Raw genomic sequence first — 14,951 nt, forward strand, 5'->3', positions numbered from 1 at the left:
GTGGCAAATCGAGTGACAAAGTCAGTAGAAAAGTGAATTTAACGTTGTTTAACATTGTTTAACCCATTTTTGGCGGGAACCCCTTTTTCTGTTTTAAACATTGTTATAATTTACCTATTGAAAAATAGCAGATCTACAAGCTCATAGCGCGCCACCGAGTGGCGCGCTACGAGCTTGTAGGTCTGCTATTTTTGAAAAATTGAGCACCACTAATACAGAAACGTCAGAAAACTGTCAGAATTTAGAAGATTATTTTTTATTTCAACGTCATGCCTAAATGGGTTAATCAGATAGGTTTGGATGTATGGGCTATCAAGGCCCCACGTAACTGATGATGTCATGCGCATACCCTCTATAGTAGGAATGATAATGGGAATAGTGTTCTGACTCTGGAACCAACAATAAAAACTTACCCTCTACATAGGAATTTCCTTCCAATGACGAGATCAAAGCAGGCCCCAGGATCACTTTCTATAACAGAAGTCCTTACAATTAAAACTCTCATATTACTACAGTAATTGCTAATGATCATTTACTTCTAGTGTACTGTACTTCATTACCTTCATGTCAGTGATGGTGGTTCCATGGAGTTCTTCCATCTGTTCAGCTAAATCCTGCATCATGCTGTGAAAAGCTGTGTTGTATTCATAGCAGTTTAGAGGTTGTAGAGTAGAGGGATGCAATGCATTCTAGAAACACAAACAAAACTGGGGTTAATTTAGTAGCCAACAGGCCATTAACAGTCGTCCAAGGCATTTGAATCTCCCCAGTTTCCAAATTTTCCATTTAATAGAACATTACAATGTAGCTGTGGATGTGATGAAAGCTGATGAGATGGCTGATGATCTTGTGGTCGGGTAGAGTGACTTTGCAGACGGTGCAGAGATATAAGCGTCTATAATCAGTCTGCTCCTCACAGCTGCATTCCACCAGGTACTCCAGACCTGCAGGGATCAAAATGTGGAAGAGAGGATAATAATTAAGCAGCATGTGGTTCAACGCAATAGTACCAGTTAGCTGCATTCACCTGATGAGCCAGTTCTTTAAAAGACAATCATTGGCTCTAATGAAATTAGCTAAATTAAAATAATCTACCACCGTGGATGAAATTTGACATCAATTAGTCTAAAACGTATTCTTCTGAGATGCAAGCACTGGGCCCTGTCCTACCACCTGTTGAATCAGGATGCTATCAGTCACAGATGCCATCTTCTCCACCAGTGATGTCATATGAGCACACTATTGGCTTTTGTTAAATACATAAAGTTTTACACTACATCAACACTACAACATTCCGTGTATTGCGTGTCTTCTCTCACCCCCAACGCAACTAAAAAGTACTTTGTCCTGGCCTTTAGCCAACAACACTGTAGACCTCAAGACCCTCATGATGCTAGTTTCTAGATAGGAGTGTGTGTTGAGGGCAGCGATTCAGACATCCTGAGGTGATGTTGGCTAGACCACACTCTCACATGGGATGGCAAGTACTGACCTAGAAGAGGATGCTTCCTGTTAGGGTTTCTCAGGTACGTCTGTATAGTCATCTGTTTCAGTCTGGCAGCTGTAGATAGACGGGGCACAACAATAGATGCATAAAATAATAAAACAAAATTGTGAGCTTGTAGATCTGCTATTTTCAAATTGCCGAAATGTATAAAATGGGCTGACGTGGTTAATGTAGGTTTTGTACATTTTGTAAAAGTACAATATTTGTCTCCGAGATGTAGTGGAATAGAACTAAAAGTACAGAAAATTTACCCCACTGAGTTAGGGAAAATTAATATTGGAACACAAAGGCCATCGTTGACTCTTTAACTGAAGCATTCAAGCAATGCCTTGGGCAGCCAGAGTTAGCTCATCAACTGACCTGAGGTCTGCTTCAGAAGGTTGTGATGTTGACTCAGAGTGTCCATTGCTGTCAAAGAGTGAGGAGAATCATGAGTTCATACATAATATAAGTGTTGGTACTTAACCGTTTAAAAAAGATATATATATATATATATATATATATATATATATATATTATATATATATATATATATATAGCGCTTTATCGGTGATTCTCAAACTGTAAGGACCCCCAAAAGTTTCTCAATTATTTTGTTTCCAGAAGCAAATAAATAAAGCAATGTATATTCAAAGATGTACCTTTGTTATAACTGGCACCTTTGACTGTCTCAAACAAATCTGGAGGCAAATCCAGAACCTGCACACAGAAACGATGGAATAAAACAGGTAAAGTATATGTAATCGTCCTGTTCCTTCTGGTTACATCATCAAATACATTTTATGAAATAGAAAGGCTATATTTTGCCTGTGTTGGATGAGGAAAATGGCAATGATCTGTATCAATATTTAAAAAATAAACAAATAAAATAAAATCTCTGCAAGTTTTGTTGACCTGTAATTAAAAAGGTTGATTGAACTGCTATTTCCATTATTAACAAGTAAACACAATCCACCCTATGGCTTCAGGAGTGATCAGCATGCACAAGTTGATTCATTGATTGATTTGCAAAACTGCTGAGATTACACACTCAAAATCAACAATTAAGAAATAAAACACAAAAACCAATCTACAATTGAGCAGTTGAGACGAATAACCATCTACTGTAAGTCCAACGATTTATTCTGACCCCTCCCTGATGGTTATCTGGTTATTCGTCTCAACTACTCATTAATGCATATAGATATATAAAACACAGAAACAGTGAAATAAGGTGAAAGAAACAATTACATATTGAGGTAGGGAGGTTTAAGTTGAGAATCAATGTAGGTTCAGCTCTAACAATTTAAACCCATTTAAAAGTAGTGAAGATAACCAATCTACAAGCTCACCTTTAATTAGTGTGTGTGTGTGTGTGTGTGTGTGTGTGTGTGTGTGTGTGTGTGTGTGTGTGTGTGTGTGTGTGTGTGTGTGTGTGTGTGTGTGTGTGTGTGCGTGCGTGCGTGCGTGCGTGCGTGCGTGCGTGCGTGCGTGCGTGCGTGCGTGCGTGCGTGCGTGCGTGCGTCTTGAGATCCAGCTACCCAAATATTCAAACATTACAGTCAGTCCTTGTCAGTCTGCTCTGGAATTTGGCTGCGTTTTCAAATTAATTCCAAGATAACAAAGAAAGACGTGGTCTTTATAACAATGAGGATCGCTCCGATCAAATTCAAGCGCTCCGCACAACGTTACTCCCCACCTGCAGAGTCCCAGTGTGTAGCTTCCAGTTCTCCTCCGCTTTGCTGTGGGCCACAGGGTCCACGAGAAGCTCAAGATCTTTACCGTGAATCCAAGAGAACCTCAGCACATTGGGGTCCGTGTAGCTCTGAAGGAAATGGGAACGATAAATCTCGGGTAGAAAGAGCATTTATGTATAAGGTGACGGTCAACACTTACGTAGTAATTGTAGCAGTGCTCGTTGGTTTTGGAGATGTGTTTCTTCAAATTCCTTACGCCTGAGAGCGATTGCTCACACACATGACACAGGTGAAACATGGAGTCCTCTTCGGAAAGCTCTAAACTCAAGCACAGTGTCACCAGAGAAAGGCCTAGGAGGGAAGTAAAATGCAGAAAGCAATGAGGAACATGTATAACACTGTATTTTTTAAATACAGTTTTTATTAGGCATTTTGTATATGACATAACTTCAGAATATCATTGACAGATAATGAGTAATTACGTAATATAAAACAAAAAAATAGAAATTCCATTCCAATTTTCGATTATGTTATCTATTGTGTAGGAGGGTTAGTGTGCACCTATTGAAATAGTCAATGAATTGTTGCCAAGTCTGGTAAAATCTATCTTCACTCCCTCTCAATTCAAACTTCATCTTTTCCTAATGCAAATAGTGCATAACATCTTTCATAAGTGTAGTGTGAGTTGGAACCTGTGCTTGCTTCCAATTCAACAGTGGAACATGAGTATCTTGAAATGTTTTCAAAAACATTCTTGAGAGCAAAGTTTAGCTGTACATAGTGCTGCACAATAATTAAAAAAAAGATTGTGATCTAGATTCAGACACCTATGATGTCTCATTTCCAAATCACTAGTTGGCTGTCCAATTCATTTTAGTTACTATTATGTTTTTGATACAAGAGGGAGACTTTAAGAGAGGTTTAAGTCAAGCACTTTGTTGTTGTCCGTTTAAAGCCACAGTAGTTGGCTCCAGGCGCCACATTAGAATGTAGTAATGTTCAGCAACTACAGACTAAAGACAATACAAATTTTCATGGGAAAATGAGAATCGTGTGAGAATTGTGATCTCAAATCTTGTGGAGGAAAATCGAGATAGCACGGTGCTGCCACAGGGAGTCACCAAGACACAACATGCATTAGTGACTGCAGGTCTTATCACTGCAGCCAGGTTGATACTGAGAAACTGGAAGAGCTCTGCTATACAGACTGGATTTAAACTTGTTATGACTGAAACTGCATCTTTCGAATACTCAATTGCCAGGAGGAACAATGTCAAAGGAAAGTTCCATGAAATATGGGACTACTTTTATTTGTATATTACAGGAAGGTTGCATTAACAATTTGTAATTGTAATACATTACAGATGATATAATCACTATTGTCAACAACAGAATGTGGAGGGGTGTTGTCCTGTGATAACAAATCTGACCAGGCTTTCCAAGACCGCTCGATAGAACACTAACATAAATGTTTGGTCAACACCATGAACCAACCATGAGACCGCGAAGGAAGTGCAGTCTTTGCTGTAGTTTACTACAGAGACTGTCTACGTATGTATTCCAAGTTGTGAGTTGTCAATCCAGATACCCAAGAATGCTCCAGGACTCAGGGTTCTGCACTCTGACATAGTGCCATTCACACTGACCCTTTGTGTACGTTTGGTTAAAAATGAATAGTACCATCAAATAATAAGAGGATGGACATTAAGGTTCCTCAACCTCTTAATTAAGAGATGTGGCTGTATTGTGTTAAATGCTGAGTTGAAATCTACAATTGTCAAAGTGTTTCAGAAGAATATACTGTAGTCCAAGGCCAAAACTGCATCCTCTATACCCCTGTCACTCCTATAAGCAAACTGAAAATCATCCAATGAACAACCAACCGCTGCCTTCGACAGACTGATGATGATGTTTTTCAAAACACTTTATAACTACTGAAGTCAAAGCGACTGGGCAGTAATCATTATTTTCCTTGCAGCATGCCTTTTTTGGAGCAGGGATTGAACAGGGATTTTAGGATGCATTTGTACATCAAGTCAATTTACGCTACACAAACCGGAGTTAGGCTCCTGCCATCCTGTGTCACATAGACCATTGATTTCCGATGGATACTTACTTTTCTTTCCAATTGCAGTTTTTTTCTGGAAACGCCTCAGGAATTGTATCTGATTATTAACATGTTCCGAATTTACTGGAAGAGAGAGAGAGAGAGAGAGAGAGAGAGAGAGAGAGTGTTAGACATGGAGAAATATCAGCAATGCATAATATTAAAACAATTAACCTGTACTAACAGGTTTGTCATTAATTTAACCACTTAAGCCCCAATTAAGACATATTGGGTACATGTAGATTTAGGGGGTTTATTGAATAAGTCTCAACTGCATATATGAAGGAGGATGTCTCTTTCCAAATAAAGCAGAAAATGGAAAAAAGTTAGTAACGATCTTAAATATACGGGAGCTTACCAGGGCCCTGGAACACCTCTACAGTCCAGGAGGAGGAGATCATTCAGAAAGAAAAACAAACAGAACAGATGTGGAAATTGAAGTCACTAGAGGTTAACAAAACCAGGAGAGCAGAGGACAAGATGTAATGCAATGCCTTTTCTGTGATTGGTGGCACAGGTCTAACTCATCTCTAAACTCAAACTATCCATCCTATCTTAGTATAGTATATGAGTATTATAATCATACTCTATAATAATGATATAGCAGCATGTTGTACCTGGGCTCAGGGCCACACGCGCACATCATGCACACGCAACAGAAAACAGTAGAAAGAGAGAGAGCTGGCTTAATGTTGCAAACAATGGGTCCGTACCCATTTTTGGGTCACAGACACAAGAAAATATCTTACATTTTTATTAACACTTTTATTATTTATTTATTTGCTATGGATAGCTAAAATGAAATAATTGCCTATACGTTAACTGGAACAATTGCTCGCCCCCAGGTTCTTGTATTTTTGTATTCGATTTACTGAGGTTAATGTTATAGGACATATTGTGAGGTCCCTTTTCGTTCAGTTTCGTTCCCGCGTCATGGGCACTACACATTCAATGCATTTTTTCATTCTGGACTTTGGGTTAAAAGTCTACTCATAATATCCTGCAGTATTTTGTCACAGGCCAGAAATGTATATAAAAGTATATAACCAAAAAACGAAAATCTTGTGGTGCTATTTTTGCTTGTAAAATGTGTTATATTGATTTTGGCAACACAAAATATTTCTCAAATGTCATAAATACATATACCTAACATCTGAAACAAGTACTGGTGCCATAGTGCCATATGTGAATCTAGATCATGAAATGTAGTAAATTTGTTAAAGAAAATGCTTCAACTTCAGTGATTGGCACACAGCACATGAAGCATACACATAGTAAAAATTCACAACCTACTGTGTAATGAAAGGTAGAAAAGAAAAGCAGTGCACCTCAGCCCACAAAGGCTACAAATCTATCAAATTGTTACCACACCCCCCTAAATTGAATAATGCAAAAAATGGACAAGACTAAAGACAAATGCAATAATGCATTTATTCAACATTTATTCAAGTATCACAAAGTGTCACAGCATCTGACATTAATGTACAGCTGGCGACCTTTGGGGTCGCCATTGCGACCTCAATGGCTGCTAACTAAAACTGTTTTGGCTGTAAAACCAGATGAGCTACACATGCAAACTTTGTGTCTGTCATGTTTTTTGGACCATTACAAACGTGTTGGAATGTTTATCATTATGATTGGGTGTGTCTGGAACCCTATGGCTACGTGAAAATGAGTGAATTTTTGAAATGTTTGACAAACGTGGTGTCTATTTTAAACACATTGAAATGCTCTGATGTATGATGATTACATCTATCTAGAACACTCTAATATACACATTCCTATTGATACAGATAGGAGTATTAAATAATGAATGCACAAAATCTCTGTACGTGCATATATACGTCCATCTAGTAGACGTATCTCGAAAATCGAAAGATCTAGTCTAATGCCTTCATTAGAGCTATGGGACTGTTGTCTTCCTGCGCTCACATGAAATGCAGACCAGCCTCTCCTCTGTTGCGGAAATATAAATACGTTTTACCTATACTCACTAATACAAAGGCGGCTTGTGTTATTAGAAAGCTTACTTTCCACTCTGAGCTCCCCACCACATGTATCAAATCGTCACTCACCGATGGCGAGTGACCAAATTGGCCCCCTTCAGTTTGCATACCAGGTGGATATTGGGTTTGATGTTTGATGATGTCATATATTCTACATGCTAAACAAGGCATTCATACACCTTGACACCCTGGGCAATACAGTTAGAATCATGCTTTTTTTTAACTTCTCCAATGTCTTCAAAACTATCCAGTCACAGCTGCTTGCAGAAGCTTGTGTTGATGGGGGGGGGGGGGGCATGGTTTGGTGGCATGGATCTAAGATCTAAGAATCTCTCGGGCAGACTGCAGTATGTGAGAGGTGCTGGTGTACATCACGGGCACTCACCCACCTTACCTGCTCACCCTATAGACGAATTCAGAAACGGGTCTCATGGTCTCGAGATTAACCTGTTTAGTTTATTCTCCAGCAGTAGTGGCAACATTCCAAAAAACAAAACAAACGGAATGTTAAAATATCCACCGCGGGGTCTGAGACCAGAGCCATTGAGTCATTTAAATGCTACTTTAAATGCTTAGTATGACCTTTCACTGCTTCGTCTCAACCATTACTCAATGGCTCTGGTCTCAGACCCCACGGTGGATATTTTGACATTCCGTTTTTTTGTTTTTTTTGGAATGTTGCCATTGCTGTTCGAGCAGCCATAAACTAAACAGGTTCATCTCGATGTTCTGGGCATCTTTGTAATGTTAGTGTTAGTAAAAAGCAGGTAAAAGAGTAACGTTTGACTTGAGGCAGACTAACATCAGTCACTCTACCGTTCACTGTAGTAGAAGAAGCTCCGTCGTGGGGAGCTCACATGGAGTGGATGGTTTAGGTGCATACAGCGATGAAGCTGTAGACCACAATGGCAAACCTGAGTGTTCTAGATAGATTTAATCATGAATTGGAACATTCCAGTTTCTAATCATTAAAATACATGCATCGACTTGACTGAAAGTGTTATAACTCGTTTTCACATAGCCACCATCTTGGAAATGGGTACCAGACACACCCCATTGTAATGATAAGTAGTCCAACATGTTTGTAATGGTCAAATAACTAAATAAATAGACACCGCATTTGTAGCTCAGTTGGTTCAAATGTTGAGGGGGTAAGACACCAAAAGTGGTTCCCGCCCAGAATGGGTTAATCATTAGAGCATGCCCTGGGCTACATCAGGGCCAAATTTGGTCCCTTTAATATTGATTGGCATGGAAATATCCGTAAGGCCCGGGACTATTGCTGAAATGTCAGATGCTGTGACAGTTTGTGGTACTTTAATAAATGTTGCATACAATATGTTGAAATAATTCTGACCTTTATTGCATTTATTTTTATTCCAAATTAGGGGGGCGTGGTAACATTTTGATAGACCAGCCATTTTGAGCCAAGGTGCGCTGCTTTTCTTTTCTACCTATCATTACACAGTAGGTTGTGAAATTTTGAATGTATGAAACATAACCTTTTGGCTAAATTTATGTGTATGTTTCAGTGTGCTGGGTGCCAATAACGTTAGTTGAAGCGTTTTTCTTTAACAAATTTGCTACATTTCATGATCTAGATTAACGTATGAGTAAGCTAAGGCACCAGTACTTGTTTCAGATGTTAGGTATATGTATTTATGACATATAAAGATTTTGTGTTGCCAAAATCAATATAACACATTTTACAAGCAAAAACAGCAGCACAAGATTTTCGTTTTTTATATTTCGTTATATACTTTTATATACATTTCTGGCCTGTGACAAAATACTGCAGAATATTATGAGTAGAACTTTTAACCCAAAGTTCAGAAGGGTATTGAAAAAATGCATTGAATGAGTAGTGCCCATGACGCGGGAACGAAATTCATTTTCTAGGCACTTTTTCTGGGGTCCCAACACGGCCTATTAGGAATAAGGTTGTGTTTAGGCATAGTTTTACTGAGGTTAAGGTTAGGAATAAGGCTGTTTAGGCATAGTTTTACTGAGGTTAAGGTTAGGAATAAGGTTGTGTTTAGGCATAGTTTTACTGAGGTTAAGGTTAGGAATAAGGCTGTGTTTAGGCATAGTTTTACTGAGGTTAAGGTTAGGAATAAGGTTGTGTTTAGGCATAGTTTTACTGAGGTTAAGGTTAGGAATAAGGTTGTGTTTAGGCATAGTTTTACTGAGGTTACATTTAGGAAGGACTAAATGGCGATTTGACCCGAGGCGAGTGTGTTTAAATTGGGGCAAGATTTATTATTGGCCTATACAGCTTGCTATACAGAATGCTCTTAATTTAAATGCTCTATATTTCTACATTTGTTGGAAATAAATCATCATCTTGGATGCAGTATTTTTTCTTTGACCAAATAAGAGAGGGCCTTACCTTTCTGAAACAGTTGTGCCTTTCTCTGTGGGTAGAGAACGAGTGACAGGTTTAGTAATGATAATTTACATATAAATCAGGCTTGTTTAACTGTTTAAGTGCCATGCCCGTAATCCCGTAACCCCGACGTCTTTGCAATGGGTGCCAAGACGTAAAGACGTAATTTCAACCAAAAGAAATAATATATATATATATATATATATTTCTTTTTTACAATTTTTTTTAAAACGTCCTCTCTTTTTTATAATGGGAGAATTGGCACTCAGAGCCTAAACTGGTGACCACCAGGTGGCGCTGAAGGAGTTTTAACTGTAAACAATAACATTACTGTTTGAAATAAAACATTGAAAGAGAAAGTGATTAACAATTAACCCAACAATAAATACATCCTTTCTAAACATGAGGGAAATTACAATGTCTTCTTATTATAGAGTATATTGTCAGAGCAGAGTGGTTTTCAGCAAAGCAGGAGGAGACCCGGTATTCTGTAGAAGGCACTTTTAATTCCAAGAAGGCACGTTGTACAACAGGATTCAGCCAGCGATGCAACATAGTATATACATCGTCCTGAATGCCGTTAAGCATACAGACATTACACTTTATAGGTATACTGAAAGGCGATATCTACGTCATTCCGGAAAACACATGATAACCTTTCCATCATTTAGCTGTCGACACATATTAATACAGATCATATTTGGCCTTGGGCGTCGTCTGGCTAACATCCTCATTTGGGCAAGCCTAAAGTAAGTAAGTGATGAGTGCCCGCGGCGCATCCTACCCGCCGTGCGCATTCCCAGACCCCAGTACAGTGTGTACTACGCTACTCCACACAGCTGGTTGAGGGTGTTAATTTATTTACCTAAGTATAAATACCTTAGAGTACAAGTACCATTGCTCTTTGTGTCATGGCCTGAGTGTACAACAATAAAATTAATTATTACTTGTGACCAACCTATCCTTGTGAATTACATTGATATGAAACAGACCAACAAATGTTAAGTTTATAGACCACCACCTTATAGAGCAAAACCTAGAACCGTGATATCATACTTTAAGACAGAGTTCTCGTCACTGAAATGCAGGCACACACGAACCCATTCGCTTGATCTCAAGCAAGTCCTCTCTCTCGAATATCCAGTGTTTCCCGTTAACACCAGTTAACATGCGGGCTTGATCTAAGAATACCCTGATGTCTGTTTAGACTGCGAGACCTGCAGGATGCAGCTTAATGTCAACGACAGTCAATCATCATGCGGTACCTTATTCTCTATCAAGTGATGCCCTCAAAAGACGTCCTGCGCCTCTTGGCAACATCAATACACTTCCCTATAACCAGGGACTGAGAGTATTCACAACTGTGACATGTAAATACCTATTTACACTCCAGTACTCACCAACAGGGTAATTCAGAGGAAACGGCGGAGGAAAAATACACAAGCTTAGGTAAAATGCATGGGAGTCAGACAAAACTGTTTAAGTAGAGGTAACAGTTGTTTTAATATCCATAAGAGTTCATTACAGATAAATAGCACAGAGGCCAAAGCCTCGAAAGTAAAAAGAGTATACAATACAAAAATCTGTATTAAGTTGTCAGCTCGGAGGAACCAAGGAAGAGAGACTCCTCTCCCTTTATCATAAGCATTTATACTTTGATGCTATGCAACTTTCCCCGCCCTGCCGGACGTGCCGTCGCTATATGGTTACATTCCAAAACACCTCTAAGCATAAATTTGTGCTAAACATTACAGTTCCTACATATTGCCCTATATGGGCCTTTAGTATTGGTTAACATACAGTTACATCTCTGATCACTCTCTCTGTACCACAGAGAGGGCCCCTGGCTTCCTGTCAGTTTTAACTGCCTTGCCCTTACACGTCTATGCATCTACTTCCTGTTTCATACAATACAGACAGCTGCTATGACATTTTCACGTTAACACATTTCAGGTTAACCACGCTGCGCACAACGGCACTAGCCCTGTGTTTTTCCACCGCTGAATATGCCTGCCCTGCATGGTATAAATCAAGTCACGCACACAAACTAGACCCCATCCTCAACGAGACCTGCAGGATAATGACTGGGTGCATCAAAACAACCCCCACACCCTGCCTCTACGCCCTCTCTGGAATTGCCCCCCCTGACATCCGCAGAGCAGTCACCGCCAAAGCCGAGCGCACAAAGCAGGCCCATGACAACCGGCACTCACTGCACGAACACTCTGCCCCCCAAAAACGGCTCAGGTCCAGAAGCAGCTTCCTGGATACCACTGCAGAACTGGAGACCACACCATCTGTCGCCAGGACCACGGAGTGGCACAACCAGTGGAACAGCATGGGTAGCCGGACAGCCCAGTGGACAGAGAGAGGCATCACCCCAGAGGAATGTCTCGCGACTGGCCACGACCAACCTTGGGCCGTCTGGAAGACCCTGAACCGTCTGCGGGTCGGCGAAGGACGCTGCAAGGCATCCATGAAAAAATGGAATATAATTTTTTCTGATGCATGCGTGTGTGGCGAACCACAAACAATGGACCACATCATGATGTGTATCTCTGCTCCACAATGTACTGGAGATGACCTGGCCGGGCCAAATGCTGCTGCACTCGCCTGCGCCAACCACTGGAAAGACGTGATATAGAAGATGGCCAGACACGAAGAAGAAGAAGGTTAACCAACATAAATCCATCCAGTCTTCGCAGAAGGGTCGACTGCTGTGTGCGAAGATCCCCGCCCTTGGTTCAGCCACTCAGCTTGCTGAGGCGGTGGAAGTGGCGCCCTCAATGTCGCCATCGATGCTGGATGAGTTGGAGATGATTTATTGATCCCCTCGTCGTAGGCCCACCTCGGCCCATTTTGTGGACGGTATACTGCTCCGTCCATTGTCCCACGAGTCATCTCATGAGCTGAATAACGGGGGGAAGCCTGCGCCCCCCGTCTCCCTTTGTACGCATCTCTGCGCCGATGGCTCTGTTCCCTGCTCCTGTTTCCAATGGGAGGGAGGGGTCGGGGGCGGCTTGTGGGTCCTTCTGGCTGTGACACACGGGCCAATTTCTGAAGTCGGGGCCGGGCCGCCCTGGCTCTCAACAGTAAGTAGACTTGCCGAGCCACGAGGCCCATAGGGGCAGGAGGCTATCTCCTGTTTCTGTAGCGTGAGGCAGCTTGATGTACAAGTACACCCCCTGGACATGACGCTAGTATGTCGCAGGGACTTACCCCCAATCCAACCCTTGATGCTGAGTGTCAAGCAGGGAGGCATTGGGTCCCATTTTTACAGTCTTTGGTATGACTTGGCCGGGGATTGAACCCCAACCTCCCAGTCTCAGGGCGGACACTCTAACCACAAGGCCACTGAGCTGGTTTTGGGCAAGCCTAGCATTCTATAAATGTTGTATTGCCTGGGTGGAGATGAAATTCTGCTGACCATTCTTGTCCTCTCATCCTGTACTAACAGCCATGTCTAAGTCTCCTCAGAAGGCCTGTCCGTGGGGGAACGAATGAACTTTGACATACTCCGGATAACAACAAAGTGGAGACCAGAGATCAACTGAGGTCACCAACGGAGCCACGGTTGCCGAGGTTTCCTAAAGAAATGTGGCCAGATAGGCCGCATCACAGTGGACCCTAGAAATCTGTTAGGAGTGACCATTGTAATGTTCATTATTTGAGCAGTATATATGCACATATGTAGGCAATATGAATGGGGCATTGTAATATGGAACAATATAGAATATGGAAAAACAGAGCCGCAGAGCGGGTGACACTCACAGTCACAACCCAAATCCAAACAGGCTTAAGGCAGGCTCTGTTGTGGGGTCTCTCCTGATGCGCTGAAAGGTTACAATGACACACAACGGCCGTTTGGCTAGGACAATCAAAGCATAAAACCTGGAATTTGTATTATTATTATAAAATCTCATGACTCTGACCTATTAAAAGGGGAATACCACATTTTACTAATATACCTTAGAGTTGTTGTGTGGACATAATAAAAAAGTCCCCCCCATTCTGTGTTGCCTAGAACTGGAGGTCTGAAAAGAATCATTAACATTGTGAAGTACATCTTGCTGACATCATCAAGATGTATATGTTACGCAGATATACAGTATAAATACTGGAGACTGTCGGCTCTGCAACAGTCCGGTCCTGACTTGTACTGACCCTTTAACACTTGTATTGAATGCCGGCAAAGATTTGACCAACTGACGGACTGTGGATGTAATCAAATAAAGAAGATGTCTAACTTTTTGATTCAAGTAGCTGGTCTCCGAACTTTTATTCTCTTCAATACACAACAGGTGCTGATCCGTTCTGTTTGGATGTTGAATTAAAAAAGCTTTGGCAAATATTATTATTAGTAGTAGGCTAGGCTATTAGTAGTAGTAGTAGTAGTAGTAGTAGTATTATACAAACCAGTTTATGTTTCTTAGATGTCAGATGTCCCACAATACAGTCGCCTTGAAGTTCAAACTGGCAGACCTGTAATAAACAAAGGGGGAAAACTTAACTCCCCTACTATTGGACTACTATTGATGCATGTAACCACACGCACGCACGTCAGGTTACTACTTGGCCTCACTCCCCGAACCCACCTCACCCCTGCCCATTTTGACAGGCTGGAATGGCTTAGGGTTGACGTGACGACAGAGTACAGCATCTTGCAATGGGTCTGGTCCACAAGATTCGCTACACCACCAAGATGCATGCATGTACCTCTAAATACTTCCTTAAACCATGTGCAACCCAGATTCGGCACAAACAAGGGACTAAATTAATCTCGCTACTATATGCCACCAAAATGTGGAACGCCCTACGAACAGTCATTAAGACATGCAAATCCCTTGACTCCTTCAAAAGCGCTCTCAAAGGGCACCTAAGGACGACTGCAATTCTAAACACACGTTTCCCCCTCAATGTATTTTTTCCCCCTTTTTACCTCCTTTATGATGATTTCCTGTTTTTGGCTATATAGAAGTGTATATTAGCCTACGTCTCTAAATGTTATGATGAATTTAACATGGAATGGTGGACCCTAGGCCTATTGTAAACAAGTGTAATGCTTTATGGTGTCGTCCACAGTTAACAGTCTTGTATTTAGTTGTGCTTGAAATATACTGTAATTCTTAGCTCTGGGCCTCTGGCACATAGCTCTAATGCGTTGGAACAGAGCTATGTAATTATCTGTTAATAAATACTTCAATCAATAAAACCGAATAGAGCAGAGGACACCACAGCTGGATTTTTCATTAAACACACACACACACGC

This window comes from Protomyctophum parallelum (genome assembly GCF_964188405.1).
Source record: "Protomyctophum parallelum genome assembly, chromosome: 1".
In the NCBI taxonomy this organism is placed as follows: domain Eukaryota; kingdom Metazoa; phylum Chordata; class Actinopteri; order Myctophiformes; family Myctophidae; genus Protomyctophum; species Protomyctophum parallelum.